This window comes from Equus asinus, chromosome 10, assembly GCF_041296235.1.
Source record: "Equus asinus isolate D_3611 breed Donkey chromosome 10, EquAss-T2T_v2, whole genome shotgun sequence".
Lineage (NCBI taxonomy): Eukaryota > Metazoa > Chordata > Mammalia > Perissodactyla > Equidae > Equus > Equus asinus.
Genome location: NC_091799.1, coordinates 76697167 through 76716296, shown reverse-complemented (window position 1 = coordinate 76716296; position 19130 = coordinate 76697167). Strand labels below are relative to the sequence as shown.

At 39.7% G+C, this 19130-nt stretch overlaps 1 long non-coding RNA gene across 3 annotated transcripts in view; it reads right to left on the bottom strand.

Annotated features, from left to right (window-relative positions):
• Positions 1-1232: 1232 nt before the first annotated feature.
• LOC123289611 (uncharacterized) overlaps positions 1233-19130 on the bottom strand; it is a 38027-nt gene continuing 20129 nt past the window's right edge. For all 3 annotated transcript variants that reach the window (XR_011506490.1, XR_011506489.1, XR_006533677.2), the window contains one exon: positions 1233-3818. This is a non-coding gene — a long non-coding RNA (uncharacterized lncRNA). The remainder of the gene's footprint in view (positions 3819-19130) is intronic.

Below are 19130 nucleotides of genomic sequence, written 5' to 3'. Positions count from 1 at the left end.
TCAGCGGCCAAGTGGGGAGGCCACAGGGCTGGGGGCTGGAAAGGACGGAAGAGAACTAACATTCATTGAGCATCTGCTATGTACCAGCAACCAGGCTAAGTAATTTACAGAAGATATATTATTTAGTCCTTGCAATGGTTCTGTACACTAGTGTACTGGATTCGATAGTATCCCTACAAAGTTTCAGGTCTACCCACATCTTCAGAATGTGACTTTGTTTGGAAATAGAGTCTTCGCAGATGTAATCAGTTAGGATGAGGGCATCCCGGATTAGGGTGGACTCTGATTCCAATGGCTAACATCCTTATAGGAAGGCCATATGAGGATACAGACACAGACACTGACATACTCTGGGAAGACCATGTGACAACAGAGTAGAGATTGGGTGATGTAGCTCCTATATGCCAATGAACCCCAAGGACTGCCGGAAGCCACCAGAAGCTACAAAGAGGCAAGGAACGATCCTTCTCTGAAGCCTTCAGAGGGAGCATGGCCCCACTGACACCATGACTTTGGACTTCTGGCCTCCAGAATTGTGAAACAATAATTTCTGTTGTTTTAAGGCACCAAGTTTGTGGTAATTTGTTATAGCAGCCCTCGGAAACTAATACAACTAGGTATTTCATTCTGGTTTTTAGATGAAAAGGAAGTTCAGAGATTCAGTAGCCTCTCAGGACCCATAAGCAGCAGAACCAGGATTCAAACTAAAGCAGCGTGCCTCCAAACTGTGTTCCTTCTTCCACATTTTGCTGCCTCATAGGAACCTTTGGTTCTAAGCCTGATTGTGCCACAATCTGCTGTGTGAAGCTAATTGAGAAGTTCACATAATCTCTTTTGACCTTAGTCCCCTATGTGTAAAGCAAAGTGACTGGGCTGGGTGATTTCTAGGGTCCTTCCTCCTCTACAGCATTTGCAAGTCAGCGCCCCAGCTACAGCTCCAATCCTAGGAGCACCAACTAGGAAGGGAGGCTCAAAAGCCCAGGAATCCTTGTCCGTGGCTCCGCTAAAGGCATTTTCTATGCCCCACCTCCACCCACACAACCCAGGTCTAAAAAAAGGACCCACAAGAAAGAAAGGAGGCCTGAGATCCTTAACATCAGGGAGTTGAGTCATGGACCTGCTGGTATCAGAGGCCAAGTTGTATCTTATTAAACAGCTTGAGATAAAAGTCACCACACTCAGAGCAGAACACTCTGCTATCGACTTTCTTTTTCTCTCTCCCTACCTTCAGCAACTGGTTTTGCCAATACAATACCATCCCTGCTTTAGGATTCACGGTCCATTCCCATGCTCTGGCATTCCAAACACATTGTATTAGGCTTACTACCTGTCTCCAAACTGTAAGTAAAGGCTACCATGAATGATTTCAGATCCTCTGAACCAAACTATTTAGCGTATCTCTCTCTTTTCAATGAGAAATAAAATAATAGCAATAGTGGCTTCTAATTACAGAGTGTCTGTTGTGCGCCAAGCAATGAATGAGCAGTACACATCCATCATCTCATTCCACCCTCAGAACTCTGGACACTGTAGTTGCTGTTATTGTTCTCATCTTTTTGGGGAAGGATCTGAGAACCAAGAAGTTCAAGGCCATTTATTTATTTAACATACATTTATTAAACATCTCTATATACCAGGCACTAGGGATAAAAAGAACCAATAAAACATGGTCACTAAATAATAACAATTTTGATTAAATATATATACACAAATGGGAAAATCTGGAAAGATATGTCATAAAATGTTAAGGGTTATAATATTTGGATAAAGGATGACTCTTACTTTCCAATTTGTTCTTCCATTTTTTTTTACCATGAACGTTGATTATATTTGTAATCATAAAAACTTTTTTTAAAAGACAAAATCTCCACTTTCAAGGGACGCATAGTGAGGGAAAGCAGACATATCAACAGTCTGCTCAATCTCACAAAGCTCCTAAGTGGTAAGGGCAGATTCTAACCTAGTGCTGTCAGAATTCCAAAGCCCATTTTATCTTCTCTACCCTATCCTGCCTCTGGAGATATATTCATTTGCTTGGAGGTTTGCTTATATTTATTTTGCTTTATCAAAATTAAGCTATAGATTTTAGAGGGCAGTGCCAACATTGCAAACTGAAAGATCTGCCGTTTGCGGCCTCACCCAAGGTTGCTGGTGGCCCTCCCTCCTTTCTTTCTCCACCCACAGATCTTTGTACCGAAGGAAATGCGGAGGTGGTGCCTGTGAGCATTTTATGTGATATCCTGGCCCCCTGAAGAGGTGCTTCAGATGCAATTAAATGCTTCTAAAATATTCATCACACAAATTATATTTTAACTGCCCTGTCACGTAAATCCGAGGTACATTACATATTCCTTAATAACCATACCATCCTAACACCACAGCTGATGAATTCAAAAGGAAACGCCACAAACTCTTTCTCCTTATCTAAATATTCATCTGCAAAAGAAATATTCAGTGATAGTGTAAGATGTCAAAATCTGTCCTTCTCAAATACCCATGAAGTCATAGAAGTGGAGTTTTGATATTTGCCTGCCTATGGTTGATTTACTTTGCCATCCTACAGCAATATTCTCATAGGGATAATTAGAATTATTTTGATTTTTCTAGCTTTATTAATGTTTTCAGTCTCTCTTCTTATAACTGTGTTAGAGATCTCGGGCAATAGACTACATTCCTGATAGTCCTTACTGTAGTTCTGAGCACAGAATGAGTAATGAATAAACACTGACCAGCAGATTAATTCATTGATGCAATTGGATTTAGGGGATCTTTTTTTAAATGTCAAAAACAGTCTAGAGTAATTACTTTCCTATTATAAACCATACAATGATTAACTCAATCTTATAGTTATTCAGCAACAAATTCTCCCAAATTACCTTTCTAATATTTCCTCCTACCGTCCACTCCTTCCTCCACTAGGTCGAAATAGAATTCTTAACCACTTCATTGAAAAAGCAATCGAAGCATAAACATGATGCCAATTCCATTTAGCACTATTTTGTTTCACTATCTTCCCATAAGCCTTATCTTGCTTTATTCAGTTCCATTTCTGTATAAAATATTACTTGTCATTGAAAGTCCGTGTCAATTAGGGTCACTGTCCTTAAAAATTAGAAGCAGTGCAGGAGTCTAAAAAGAGGGCATGTGATTTAGAACAAGTGTCACAGAGTGACGTAAGCTCATGTCATCACATCACAGACTGGATCCCTGTGCACAGTGAGGACCTGCCTTTTTCAAAAATTTCCTTTCTTAATCACAAAATGTACATTCCCATGGGAAAAGAGATGAGAAACAGTGAGAAATGAGGGGAGTGGGCAACAGGATGGAGCAGCAAGAGAGAAACAACCAGCTGGTGGCTAGATTGAGGATTTGATTGAACTTGCTATGGAAATATCTCACTGTGTGAATTAAACTCACCATGGAAGTATCTGCACCATCCTGGAAACTAGGCTTAAGTCCAAGCACACAGTGCTGAGAGCTGCACTTGGTTATTGAAAGTCTGAGAAAGGTAGGTGAGGACTCAAAAGAAGTTTGAGATAAGGGTTGTCCGACGCATTCTTCAAGACTCCCGAGTCTTCCTCAATCCCTGGTTAGTGTCATGGTGGCTGGCACGCTGGCCACAGTCACACACTGGTACCGTCCCACAGAGTGGTTGCTGAAGGCCTTGACAAGGATCCCTTGGATGATGAGGACATCCAGAGCATCATCTGAGCCATTCAGCTCGTTCCCGTTCAGGCACCAGGAGGTGTTCATCATGGGGGTTCCACCACACAGCCCAGGCTCACAGCTCCCCTAGGTTTCTGGAGAAATCAACTCCCCTGCAGTGAGTCATCAAAAAGACAAAAAAAGAAAAAAAGGAAAGAGTGAGGAGAAAGGGAAATATAAGAAAGAAAATGATATATTGAATTCACTCACAAAGTGGAGGTTTTCCCTGATCCATGATAAAAGGATTCCAAGATTTACAAATGGCCAAGACATTTGGGTTCTTGATCTAAGCGTGACTTCAGAGCAGCAGCACACTGCTGGGAATATGTAACAGAAACCCACGAAAAAGTTTTCATCACTTTCAAGGAGGGATGTTTCCAGAATTATTGTTTCTATTTATAAATTGAATTATTTTAAATGTTATGTATCTTGGATGAAGAAGAGAATTGCAGCCTCTAGGAAAAAAGATTTTATGCTATTGGTTAAGACCAATGATAAATATAAGCTAAAACCTATTTTAAAGCAGTTATTTAAATCACAGGCATTTTCAAAAGCAAGCAGTACGCCAAAGTACACATATATGGTTATAAACAAGTATTTACATATTTTGTAGAATAAGTGTATTTGACAAATTTGACATAAAACAAAACATTGTAGGACAATCCTGTTTCCCAGGGACTTACATTTTTAAATCTCACATTTAAAATTTCACATTTTATTTTATTTATTTATTTTTATTTTTAAAGATTTTATTTTTCCTTTTTCTCCCAAAAACTCCCCAGCACACAGTTGTGTATTTTTAGTTTTGGGCCCTTCTAGTTGTGGCATGTGGGATGCCGCTTCAACATGGCTTGATGAGCGGTGCCACTTCCATGCCCAGGATCCGAACCGTCGAAACTCTGGGCCACCAAAGAGGAGTGCGCCAACTTAACTACTAGGCCATGGGGCTGGCCCCTAAAGTTTCACATTCTAAAATGTCCTTTTTAGTGAACTCAGTTGAAAATGATACTAAAGAAAGGCTGTGGTGATAGCATCAAAAAATCAAAGTCCAAAACAGGACCATCCTCCCAGCAGCCTTAGCTTTTCTCTCCATCCATCCCCAACCTATTCATTTCATTGGCAGCTTTTCTGTGATTCAGCTCCTTTTTCCTGGCCTCCCACTTCTAACCCTCACCCATCACAAATCCCTTCCTGCCACCTTCAAACCGTAAAACCCACCCCTGACTTGGGGGAATGCCAGCCCCCTGGAGTTTGCCTCTTATTTAGGGCACTTTATGTAATATAGATTATATTTATACATTACATATAATATACTGTATTTATATATACTTATATATGGGATTTATATATGATACATAATGTCACCCCCATAACAGGTGCTACCTCCCACAACACCGCATTCTAGACTCATAATTCTACCCATTCAGCCTTCTAAATTATATAAAATAAGCTAACTATATGATTTATCATATGTGAAATTTAAAAATCTTCCATGGCTAGAATTTCTTTAGCAAAAATAATTAATAATAGCCAGCTAGGGGCCAGCCTGGTGGCATAGCAGTTAAGTTCATGCACGCTGCTTCGGTCCCCCCCAGGGGTGCTGGTTCAGATCCCGGGCATGGACCAACACACTGCTTATCGAGCCATGCTGTGGCAGGCATCCCACATATAAAGTAGAGGGAGATGGGCACAGGTGTTAGCTTAGGACCAATCTCCCTCAGCAAAAGAAGGAGGATTGGCAGAGGATGGCAGCTCAGGGCTAATTTTCCTTAAAAAAAAAAATAATAGTAATATCCAGCTAACTTTCACTGAGTGCTAAGGTACGTCAGGAACGATGCTTATGTGTTATCTCATTTAATCCTCACATAACCCCATGAGGGCGATACTTATATTCTGCATCATTCTCAGGAATTCAGGGGCCTGCTGTGGTTAGGTAGCTAGTTAGTAGTGGCAGAGATGGTTCCAAACCGTCAGCCCTCCACTGGGCCCCGCTCTGACTCACTGCACTGAACTGCTTCGGATATCTGATAAACAGCCGAATAACCCACAAATTCCTGGTACGACTGCAAAGTCTGACCACAGAAAGCAGGTACCCAGCAAGCAAATCAATCAAGAATAATTGCTTTCTTGGCATTTTATTTTAATTATCAGTTTTCTGTAAGCTATAAACTATTAGGTTAATATACTTCAAAACTGCTCTGATTGCTCCTTTCCCAAGTCCCAGTCAAAGGAAGATGTTATCAACTTGCAGTTCTGGAATCCTAGGGTTATTATAGTTTTAAGAAAAGTATCAGGAGACCATTCATTGTTTTGAGAATAAAATGATTTTCTGCTAGAACTGATATGCAGCCAGTAAAATATACATGAGATGATGCCCTGAGTGAGCTTTTAAAGCCATAAATCAGATGACATCACTTCCATGCGCAAATCCTTACCGGGTTTCCTAGGCAGCAGAGATCAAAGTCAAAGATCGAGCCCGTCCCTCTCTCTGGTTTCCTGGCCTCCACACTGTCTCCCTCCCCCAGGTTTTCCTTGGGTTGCCTCTTGCACTTCATACAGATTTCTAATCACTTTTCTCCCACCCCTATCTCCCACTGTACTTGAAATTATATTTTATGTTCCTATGTTTATTTGTTTGCTTTCTCTCTCCCCAGCACACTCCATGAGGTCTAGCGCTTGATCCTGCTTATTACAGTAACCGCAGAACCTAATAAATATCTGCTGATACAAAAACAAATATCTGTGGAATGAAAGAATGAATTAACTAATTGCTCCAGACCTAGAAATGTACAGGATACGTCACAGCAGGTCACCTAGAGACGAAATTGACTTTGCCTTCTAATCCTCTTGCCCATCTCGATGCATCAATGATCAGCCACATTTATTCAATAGAAGGTAAAAATCAAGCTCTTCCCTCTCACTCTTGCTTATTCAGCTCCTTCCTTTTCTGTTGATGCCAGCACTTAAAAGAAAGTGGTTTTCTCCCTTCAGCACCAGCCAGATGATAACAACTTCAAATTGCTGCCATCTTTTCACAGCAAAAGCACTACTTGGTTGAAACGCTGCCGAGCTATACTGCAGTTACCCGGCGTCCCCAGACACACATGTGCTTACACACACAGTGAAAAGCTGCTCAAGACACACACCCACAGGGGCAGGATTAAGGAGAAGGAAACACAAGAAAATATATCACAATCACATACGTTATTTTACAACTGAAAAAGGCAACTGGCGGTGATTTTACAACAGATAAAATTAAAATGTCACTGCCATTAGAGAAATGATGATTACCAAGCCACCCATATCTGTCTTCAAATCTAGTCCAACTCCAAAAATAGCTCCAGATGCAATCGACAGAGCCACTCATGACCGGATTGGGCAGGTACAGGGGACGTGCTAATTTCAAGAACTTACACACCCAAACCCTGAACATGTTTTAACAGCCCCTGATAAGTGCGCATACCGAACTCTGCTTTTATCTTCAAAGAAACTTGTGTCACCCACATAAATTGACCTGGATTATAAATTGTGGATAGCTGTAAAGATAAAACTTTTAAAGTTTTGATGTCTGAGTTTCTAGTTTCCCAGACATCATGGGCTTTTTCCAGAAAACTTAGTGTCTCTCTTTGCGTGGTCCCTGGCACAGACCAATTAAATGACTAGCTCCTCACCAGGGTGATGTATCTGCCTCCTGGTGGCAATGGCCTTGACCCTCTTCCTACTGCTAACCAGAGGCTCCAGGTATGGCTGCCAAGAAAATGCCAACAGAGGGAGGATGAGAGGCAAAACCAGGCCACACACCTAGCTTCAGAGATATTTAACCACTGCCTTTAACCTCGATTCTCCTAAAGCAAAAGCTCTTTGTCCTAGTACCTTGGGATACTCATCTTCCTTTTTGAGACAAAAGCCCAAAAGGCACTTGGTAAGCAACTTGTCACATGACATCACCAATAACTGAAGATATAGCAGACTCAAAAGGGGAAAAAATCGTTTGTGTTTACTCAGTTTGTGTCAGTGATATGACTATCTCAAAGTCCCTCTAAGAGAGGAGCCGCCTGCTGCAAAGGAGTAACAAGAAAACATAGCCACAGAGTCACTGATCTGTCCCAGAGCATCCCCTTTGCGTCTCCATCCAGTGTGCATCTCCATCCAGCTGGGAGAATTCAATCCACTATCCCTACTCTTACCAAAGCCTCTGCCCAGAGGACCACACACGTTGCCTCGCCAAGCAAAAGAGGTAGGGAAATGATGCAGGCTTCACTCTTGCCCTTGACCCGTGCAGCTAATCAAAGGGACATAAAAATCCCTCACTTGAGATATTTACCACATGGAGCAGGCCTTCGCTGGGAGTAAGAGCTTTGGTTCCCCGTCCCCACATGCCCTTCAGGAAAGATCATCACATTGGCCAGGCAGGGGACAGCCACAGCTGACCCAAAGTGCTTTCCCTCTTACCTCTCAACCCTTCGTCCTTTGGTTGCCCATAGCAACCTGAGTTTTCAGAAAATTCCCAAGTGACTACAAGAAGCTGTTTGTGCTCTCTCAATCTGCCGAAGACATTGAAAATAAGGAGTTATAGTGATTTAGGACATCGAAAAAAAATTATTTGTAGTGTGCGGCAAATTGACTCAAGCCATTTTTATTATGCACATATCTCAGATTCATTTTTGGTTGATAATGTCAATTGCTGAAAATGTTGGAAGTCACATGTATTAGCTACTCTTCTACAGCCTCTTACCAGGTGATAATGAAAGCAAGTCTCATGCTCAATTCTGCCACCATGTTGACTGACTAACTTCATTAGTGAGCAAGAACAAAACAGTTGATGCAAACTTCTCTGTTAGCTTGAAGTTCTAGCTCTCTGTCCTTCTTGGTGTCAAACCATCATCTTCCAAGAAAGGTTTCTGTGAGGTGGACATAACACTCCAAAAGGAGGATTCTGGAACTCTGGCATTGGTGTTAACCATCCAGAAATCCTCCTCCATAATGGCTTAACATAGGATTGTTTAGAGATTAAGCCTGGAGCACCATCCTTAAAGAATAGGCTATAGAATTCACTATCTCTTAGAACTTGTTTATGCAAAAATGGAAAGCATCTTTGAAAATATTTTAGCCACTCTTCGTGTCTTGAATATCTTGTCAATGTGAGTCCATTTCTAGTATCTATCATGCTACCAGGCCCAAAATTTCACCAAATAAAAAAATATATCTGACACTCTCCATGCTAACAAGACCTCTGCTGTTGATCAAGGTATGAAGAGCTGAAGCACCCATGGTAGCCAACTTTGGAGGGTGGCTTTTCTGACAATGCTTGCTGTCCACCCATCAGATGTGGAAGCTCCATTAGGGCAACTGACTAGCCCAAAAGTCAAAGGCACTAGCTAACTAGAAAGTATAATATCACACTGTTCTAGGCTGCAATATTTGAAATTAAGTTGCCTGCATCATACCTGGATGGGGAAGAATAGTGTTTTAAAAATTAATAATGAATAAGAATTATTTTCAAAGCCACTTCAACTCTCATCCTCATTCAGTTGGCAGATACAAAAAGAAGGCAATGTGGAAGCTCAGAGACCTCTACCAATAGGCCAAAAAGTTGAGCCCCCTAAAACGATATGGGTAAGGCCTTCTTGCTGCTGGGGAGTGAGGTTAGAGCCATAGAGTAGTGTGTTTGTGCACGGGTGTGTGCGTGCATGCTGTGTGTATCCACTGCCCAAAGAGGTAAATATTTCCTTTTCATTTTTATTATGGTCTGTTGGTCTAGTCCCTGTGTGGGTTGAGCTTAGCTTCCAATCTCCACTCCACCCTTGAGTGGAAGAGTCCTTCCTGGAAGAGGACACCTGAAATAAAGCAAAATCTTGGAGGTTAAATACCAAGAGCCTCTAAGCACTTAGAACTGCAGATACTGCCATTGAAAGCTGCTCCATCCCTTGAGTTTCAAAACTAGAAAAGAGAAATTCAACAGGACTAACAACTGTTCATGAACATACTATTAAGCTGATACATAATCCTGAGATCATTTGAAAGGCATTGTTTGGAAATGTTTGCCGCAGGTGATGTAATTAATAAAATTATTAAGTGTACGCATATTAATAACATCAATAATTTTTTCTATAGATGTTTTTGGAATGTGAACACATTCTTTGGTCCCTTAGAATTATGGCAAATATACTCTTAACTCTGAGTATGAAAAATTGTCCTGCTAAAAAGTTCATTTATTTTTTTACTGTTCCTGGAGGCAAAACTTAACTCAACGGGTAGAGATAACCTAAGAGAATCTTTCTAAGAATCAAAGCTGTCCAACGGAGGAATGTAATTTTTTTTAAACAAAATGATATTCTGGCCACTACAGGAAAGTTGGTATTGATTCTTTCTCTCTTTGTCCTGAATTTCAAATTATTTTCCTGCCTTCCCCTTTTCTTCCTGGCCCACTGACACTGCTCCACTCCTATTTCTAAACACAAATCCATAAACACAAGCCCACACACCCCCGCCACATATCATCCTGAATGCATATGCATCTTGATTTCTTCAGAGATAAGATTTCAAAGGAATTTTTACTAATAAATTAACTGTGTGGTAGAAGAAGAGAGAAAGAATAAAGCACAAGGACATAAGAAGAGATCCATTCATGAAACATAATTGTTCTGTGAGCTAAAGAAAGGCATTTTTCCAGCTCCAGTTGGGGCCTCAGTGCCTCTGAAATTCTGTTTCCTAACACCTCCAAGATCATTATTTCTGACTCCTATCTACTTTGCCTTTGCAAATTCTATTCTCACTTCTACTCCCAAATATCCTCTGAACTCTGACTACTCTACAATGATCTTTTTTGTCTCCCTTGAAGATCACTATTACTGGACCCCTGGAGTACCTGATCACACTTATTGTCTGAAGCACAAGCACAGCAGGTGTTGGCTGATTATACCTTTTAGGAAACTTACGCTGTTTTGCCTACTGCTCCCAGCTGGTGTTACATAGCCTGGGTGGTAGATGCTATCATGCCTCAGTCTGTCTATTCACCAAGTCTCTCCTTATTTTGAAGCCCACTTTCCCCTTTGGGATGCCCAGCAAATATCCTTTTCCATTAGAGGGTGCTCCCAAATCTTAGCTCACTCAAAAATTGGAGATAATTGACACATCTTGAATCCAGCTGGTTCAGCCCAGCCTGACCCAGGGTGGTAACTCTTAACTTCCTCAGGTTCTCTTTTGATGACTCACCTTTGGCAATTCTCAAAGAAATGCTTTACCAAACTCTTATTTCTATAGTGTTGGAATACTAAAACACTTTTATGTATGAAGAGAAAGACACATACTTGTCCCCTAAAGGAAGAAGGAAACTTCATTACTTCACTGAAAGATGCCTTCCAACATGACCTAATTAATAAAAAGCACAGTCTTATTCTACCTAAGAAGCTTTAAGTGCAGGTAGCATAAAATCAATGCTAACAATCCAATATGTGTGTTCATGATCAGTGATGTTTTGAGAAACATCTAGAATGTGTGACCCCCGAGCTTGTGCAAAATGGTTGTAGAGAAATTGGGAAATCAAATAAAGAGGCCCTTTTAAGGGATTCTGATCTACAAACCTGAGTTCCCATGACGCACATTGGAAAGTACCCCTAGGAAAAAGAGACACGAAAAGTGAAGATCCGGAACAAAATCAGCCTAATGGAACATTTTCAAACTAAACTAGTTTTTGGAAAGGAAAGTTGGGACAATTGTTGCTGTGGGGGAAGTTTTTAGTCCTCCTTACTGCTAAAAGAAAAAAAGAAAAGAAAGAAAACTCTGAGACTAATAGGATTAGGAAAGCTGGAGAATAAACAAGATACAAGATCTGGAAGACGTTGGTTCAACACACACATCCACCACAATGGCACCCAACCAGTGGTCTAAAGCAGCAAAGACTTCTCAAAGGACATCAGTGTCATATGCATCTTTCCTCTTCACTTCTCCCTCCCATCATCAGGGTTTTCATGAAGCAGTGTGTGGTACAAATGAAGCCTCAGTTCCACAAGAAATACACTCCCACATATTGAAGTGTGTTTTCTGATTAATATTTTTGGTACCACTATGTTTCTTCTACTTTTTGAAATGATTCTTTTTAGATAAAAGTTCCTTCCTTCTTCCCTTTGACATTTCGTTAATGATATTCATGACATAATAAACTCAAATAATATTTAAAGAGATCTCTCCGGTGAATTTTTTGGTATTTATTGAGAGAGATTCAAAGATAAATTTCACAGTTCTTCATTTAAGATATTTATATTCTAACATATACAATAAAGCATTATAAAATAAATTGAAGTAGTATAATATATAATAAATGCAAAATACATATATTTTATGTAAAATGCAATCAATTTAAGTAATAAATACAGTATACAATAAATAATGCAATACGAAATGAATAAATATAACACAACATAAAAAATAAATGAATGCACAAAGAAATAAATACAATATACAATCAATTCAAGTAATAAATACAATAAATATAAAATACAATAAATTCCAGGAATAAATCCACTATACAATACACTCAAGTAATTCAAGCAATTTACACTCTGGCATATACAATAAAATATCAGATGTAATACCTACTATGAGTGAAATAAGAATTAAGTTTCCCATTTCTCCCTTCCCTGACTCTAAATGCAAAACGCAATTAATATTTCTGGTCTTCAGTGCCCTTATCTGTAAAATGAGAAGGCAACGATGCATAATCTCTAAGATTTTTGTAACTATAAATATTCTACAATTCTACAAACATTTGAAGTTTGAGGAGGAAGAGTGAGAGAATACAAACACTGCCGATGGCCTGCCCAATACAGAGGCTCCTTCTTCCTTACTAAGAGAATCCCAATTTTATTCAGGATGCAGTATGCATGCACTAGAGGTAGCCATGTGAGATCCAGACAATGAAATATAAACAGAAATTGCTGAGCGCAGCTTTAGGGAAGGTCTTTTAGGATAGAGACTTAGCTAACGTTGCCCTTTGTCCCTTCATACTTTATTTTCATATGCCTGGAACGTGTATATGAATCTGGAAGTACAGCAGCCATCCTGTGACCATGAGTTGGCAGCAAGAGGTCAAAATCTTACATCTTTGGTAAGGGGAATGGAAAGATAGAATCAGCCTGGGATGATGCCTTTGGCATCCCTGGATTATCTTCCCCCAGATTTGTGTGTGTGTGTAAAACACAAATAAATTCCTATTTATCTAAGCCATTGCTAGTTGCAACTCCTAATGGAAATCCAATTCTAATGACACATAAAGAGAGTGAAGGAAGATAGAATCACACCATATAATTGTTATCATTATATTTCATTTAAAATGAAACATAGATGTCTTCATCCAAAAGGGCTTAAACACCTTTGACAACAGAGATTAGATAAGAAAACATAAAAAGAAAAATCTCACCATGATCCATAAACAAACATGTAACTGTATAATGAGGCACTTTTCAAGCACCCTTACTTTTGAAACCTAAATAACAATTTTGCAATGTCTAGCACTATTCCTCATTTCAACCACAAATGACTTTTCTTCAAGTGGGGCCTGACTGCAGATTTCAGTTATGTCAACAGCCACAATCTCCAGCAGGTCATTCCCTTGGGATAAGAGCTTCTGATACCACTGGAACATTTTCCCACTGTCAGCAGGGTGGTGGCCCTGTGTGGAGATCAAGTTTAGGAGGAGCACACAGTGGAGAGGGGTTAAACATTATGATAGACAGGAATCCCCTGTAGATACCTAGCCCTCAAATTTTGAATTGCACCATTGTCTGCCCCCAAAATCAGCAGACCAGTTAAAAAGTCGGATTTTTAAAATAAATGAATAATGAATGGTCTCTTAGGAAATCCCCTAAGCTTATTCGGGTGTTGGGTATAACCCACAAGGAAAGCTTTCAACCTCATTTCTTTTCCATAATGAAAATAAGAGCAACTTGGAGATATAAGCCATGTCTTATTTCACCCCTCGCTTCTCCTATGTGTGTACATATTCACACACACACACATCCCTTCTCCAACTGGGAATTTGAGCACTATGAAAGAATGACTTCTTTTCACTTATCTCTGTACCTCTAGTTCTTATAGTGTTTAGCTCAGTAAAGTTTTATGATGCTTTTGAAAATACATATGGAGACTATTAGCTAAACTCTCTGGGTCCAAGTCTCACTTCCACCATTTAGTAGCTGTGTGAGCTAGGCAAGTTAACTCATCTTCCATGTTTCAGATTTCTGATCTGTAAAATGGGGATATAATAGTTCCTGCGTCAGTCTTGTTGTGAGAATTATATGAGTTGGGCAAGTCATTTAATCTTTCTGAGTCTCAGAGGCTCTGGGGTTATTGGTGGATTAAACAACTTAATGCATCCAAAGCACTTAGAACAGTGTTTGGCATAGAGCAAGCACTCGTCGAATGCCTGCCATAATTGCCAAAACAATTTAGGGAAAAATTGTTTGAAAAATTGTTAAGCATGATACAACATTCCTTTCCCAGAATTACAAGAATGTATCCTTTAATTTAAGAAGAGAGTACATAGAGTATATTTCTTGTATACATTTTCACAATGCCCTGTTTTTATGTTCCATATTGGATCTTCCTTCCTGTAACGGCTGCCTTTGTGAGGTTGTCACACTCCCATTCCTGGCTGGACACTGTCCCAGTTTCTTCATCCCAAAGCACCAATCACCAAATTCTGTGCTGCAAACTTTTACTAAATTTGGGGGAGTTATGAACAGAGACTACAATATAGTCCAAAGTTGTATGTACAATACAAAAACTTAAAAGTAAATATTAGACTCACCGTTTGAAAAACTCAGTAGCCATTTCCAGCCATGAATACTTTCTCTAGGGTTTGTTCCTCTTTTATCTACCCCATCCCATCCCCTCGGCTTCTCTACCTCCCAGAGACCCTTCTCCTCTCATTTCTGGATGCCAGCCTCAGCACCTCAATCCTGTTCGTTTCTCACCCACAACATTTTAGTTCCCAGCTGTCTACCTCAAGCTAAATTACAAGCTTGGATTTGTACATTCAAATTTCCAAAGTCATCTTCTTTCCACCCTTTTCCAGCTGAAAGAATAGGCAAGTGGTTTGAAAGTTCAAATTATAAAGTTAGATTCCCTACTCACTAATCTCTTTCAGTAGAAGCTCCTGTGGATCATGAGTTCTTTTCTTCCTCCTTCTGCCTCCTATATCTAAATAAATTAAGACCTACTCAGTACATCAAAGCTTTATTAACTGCTGTCTGTGGAGTGGACATTGTTTAGTATTAAAGAAATAAGGAAAAACACACAGTTCCTTCCCTTGAGACACTCAAAGAGTAGCTGGAGACACGGATGTTGACACATAACTAGAAGACACTGTGATCATTGCCACAAGAAAGTTGTGTATAAAGTATTATAGGAAGAAAGCTAAGTCCTGTCAGCTATGTTCTTCAAAAACTTAAAAATGCCTTCAGCACAGGCACAGCTATCTTGGTCAGGTGACAACACACCTGCACAAATACCTTTTCGCATACAAGGGAATCTATGCAAATTCTTCTAACTCCCACCCAATTGTGCTAAGCTTCGGCCTTGTAAAAGCTATATTAGGCTTAATTCTTAGTATTTCTCCAAATACAATGTTTCCATTTTGAAAATATTGTTAAAAGTAGGAAGTAACATTTTCACTTCTGCAGTGGGATTTCCTCCATGTTTCACTAAAGAGATAACAGCCGTGGGTCCTTCTTACACTCTTAGACCAAACCAGTCACGGATCCTCTACAGTAGTTCACACATAGACAGCACAACACAGAGGGCTAACACCCACCAATTTCACCACTCCCACCCAGCTTTTATCACTTACTAATCAGCTTGACAAACACTGATTCAGCAATCCTGGATACCTTGGTAGGAAAAGGGCCATTACTCTCAGTATTTCTCAAGAGGAGAATGGTCTGGTGGTTAGAATGGGACTGTGAGTCACAGAGATGCTAATCCCAGCCCAGGCCTGACTCATTCTGTGACCCTTGCCCTATACTCTCCACCCGTGGGTTTCTCAGCATATTGGGGCACACTCTCTATTTATCTGTCCCAAGTAATGAGCTATATTTAGAGATTATTTGCAAGTTAGCTAAAGTGGTGGGACCCAAAGTGGTAGAGATTATGTGAAACAGATTTGGAAACATAAAAATAATTGTTCACAACAAATAGTTTCTCAATGCTTGAACATCTACCAGAGAAAGGATTCAAATTTAGAAATTAGGCAAAAATTACCAAAGTGCACAAGGACCCATTCTGGCCAGTCACCTTTATCTCCTATGCCTTTCACGGATGTGTGTGCTGAAGCACAGAAGGTTAAATGGGAAGGACAGCTCTGCAGGGCCTAACCCAGCACCATCCAATGGAAATATAATGTGAGCGATAAATGTGAACCATGTGTACAATTTTAAATTTTCTAGTAAAGAAAGTAAAAGAAAAAAAAGGTGAAATTAACTTTAAAGATATACTTTATTTAACCTAATACATTCAAAATATTTTCATTTCAACATGCAGTCAATTTTTAAGAATTATTAACTAAGGACCACGTAACTTCTTTAGACTGTCAGAGCAGGATTCTGGTCTATTCCTTTACTCCCTCAAGACTCTTTTAAAAAAGAATCTCATCCTTCTACAATAACTCTTCTTTCCATCCCATTCTGGGACTTCACTCTGACTAAATTCGTTTGAAATTCACTTTGAAAAATTCATTTTCTGTTTACTTGGGACCCCTGTATGTCTAGGAGAATTATCAATATGGATTTTCCTCTTATTTGGAAATTGTCTTTAATTCCTAAAATTTCTGCCTGTCTGAAAGCATTCCCAACAGAAACTAGCCACAGAATCAGCTTCTGCTTCTTCCATCATCAGTTGGTGACGTCATGGGTAAAACTGAAAGAACTGATGTTTTCTCTCCTCCCGGGAAGCTGATCTAGCTATGTCAACATCAGGTTCGTTCTCAATAATATCAGGCCTTAAAATGATGCCTCCTTTGATCCTTAAACAGAGTAAGGTATGATTCCAAGTTTAAAGATTTCCAATGATGAATATTTCAATTGAGTGGAATTACAAGGAACCGACATGTCCACAGAACATTATATGGTAAGTGGGCTAGACCTGGGGGGCATGCTCCTTTCTCTCTGAGCTCCAAGACAGCCCACATTCCTGCAACTGCCAGGTTCGCTATGGACAGTTGCTAGGGCTGCAACAGCCCCAGTGAGCTGTTCAGTGTGCAACAGGGCTGTCTTTCAGATTTCTCTTGATCCTTTTTCGACACACAACAGAATGTAACTAAAATAGGCCCTAAGCAAAACTGTGCAGTCTAGAGGACTGGATTCCATGCCACCGGAATTCATTTTCCAACTTCCAAACCACTGTCTAATCTGTATTATAGATGAGAAGCTGGAATCTAGCTGAAGGTCAACAAGTTCATGGCAGCAAGAAAAGGGGAATTTGGGGGAATGTTTTCAAAGAATGAGAAGGAGGCGGGACAATGTTGGTCTCAGAGAAGAAACCACCTCAATGGCTAACAAGAGTGTTTATATGTTTTTGTTTGGAAAAGGAGGAGAATGTCTTAAAACATTTTTCTGATCAGGCTGGAACCTACTAGATCTACAAAATAGGGTATAGGATGTCAGAAAAAAGGCATGTATCAGGCCCCCTGGGCCACTAGAAAGTTATGTTGGATGGAAGACACCTGGATTTTCCTCACCGTTCTGTCTTTAAGGGGTTATATGCTTTAGATCACGTGGCTGTTCTTCACTTGCAGAACTTAATCAATTTTTAAGTTCTCCTAATGTCCAATACTATGAAATTTGTGAATAGAAGCACAGAAATGCCTTGGAAAAAGAAAAGCTTGTGAAACAGAGATGGCACGATTGGTAGGAAAGAAACTAAATGTTGTTAACAGCCTCCCACATATTTCCAACCACACCACTTCCTTCTAGAAAGCAATTTTTTTTTCTTCTACTGGCACCCAGCTAGATCTTGGCAAAGTTTAGGCCAAAAAAAATCCCCCTGCCCCCTCAATTCACATCCAGCCACATTTGGCATCACCAAGGATATCCTGGAAACATAGAGATAACATAACGAGGAAGACTGGGGGAGGCAGCGCTAGGCAAGGAAGTGGATGCTAACATGATAACAAAGCATTTGTTACTAGTGCCTCCACCCACCCCCTTCCAGGTACTTCATGCCCAAACTTGTCTATTTACAGAGTTTCTAAGATTATGAAAGCATCAAATATTGGACATAAAAATATAAATGAGCTTTATTGTTCATAAAATTTCAACTTCATAATCGTTAAAGTTATAATCTACAAGGAATGCAATAAGTAACCAATCAGGATGAAATCTACTTTTTGGCCAACAGCATTAGTTCCCAAGATAAGTTCACCCAGTCTGGTCCTTGGAAAGAGAAAGTCTGCCTTAATCCTTGGGGTTCCCAAAGAACAACATAAAGCAATGGAACATCAAACAACATCTGTAGTCTGAGAAGCTCTAAACATCACATGATTAAAATGCGCTTCTATTTGTTTGCTATCAAGATACAAATTCCCCTTCTCCTGTGGTACTGTTGACCTCATCTCTAACATCTGTACTGTTTTGAAATATATTGTATGCCCAGTAACAGAAACTATGGAAAGGCTTCAAGGAGGCCTTGTTGTTTCATGAGATTTGTGGCCACAAAAGTTAAACATTTAATCTGGCAGGAACTCAAAATCCAGGCTGCCTCTAGCTATTGAGCAAATTGTGTTCTAAAAGCATGTAGATTGGTGTTTTGAACCTGGATACAAATTGCAATCGAAACAGTGCAGTGAATGGTGGTTAGGTTCTTCGGTCAGCCTACAATGCCCACTGTAGCTGGCACACTATCTGTTTATAGTAAATGTGGTTGGAAAGAATATTATTTTAAAAATTCTGTATAATGATTCAGCTCTGCATATGTCCCTGCTTTCAAATGCTTCTTAGAATGTTGGAATAAACCTTCTTCCATTCAGGCTTGGTACATTAATTCAATATAAACTATGATAAAAGATAGCTGATAAGTCTTTCAGCTGTTGTGGTAACAAGGCATGTATTTTATTTTGGAAATACCCCAAATTCTTCAGACTCAGGTCTAATAAATAAATTAACTTGAATAATTTGGTTTGGGTTCAAGAACAAGATATAATCCTCAGGCATTAGTGATTCCCCCAGAAATTTCCTTCAGAAGATAATATCCAAACAGGAGTTCCAGAACTTAGCAATTGTAGCATTGCACTGTCTAAGGTTACTGTTAAGAAAAAGCAGTGTTCATTTGAATCCAGAAATCTGAATATGTTTTTAAAGTTTATTTTTTACAGTCACATCTCATTTACTGTAAGAACATCTAAACAAGTGGTTTCAACAGCTACATTTTAAAGA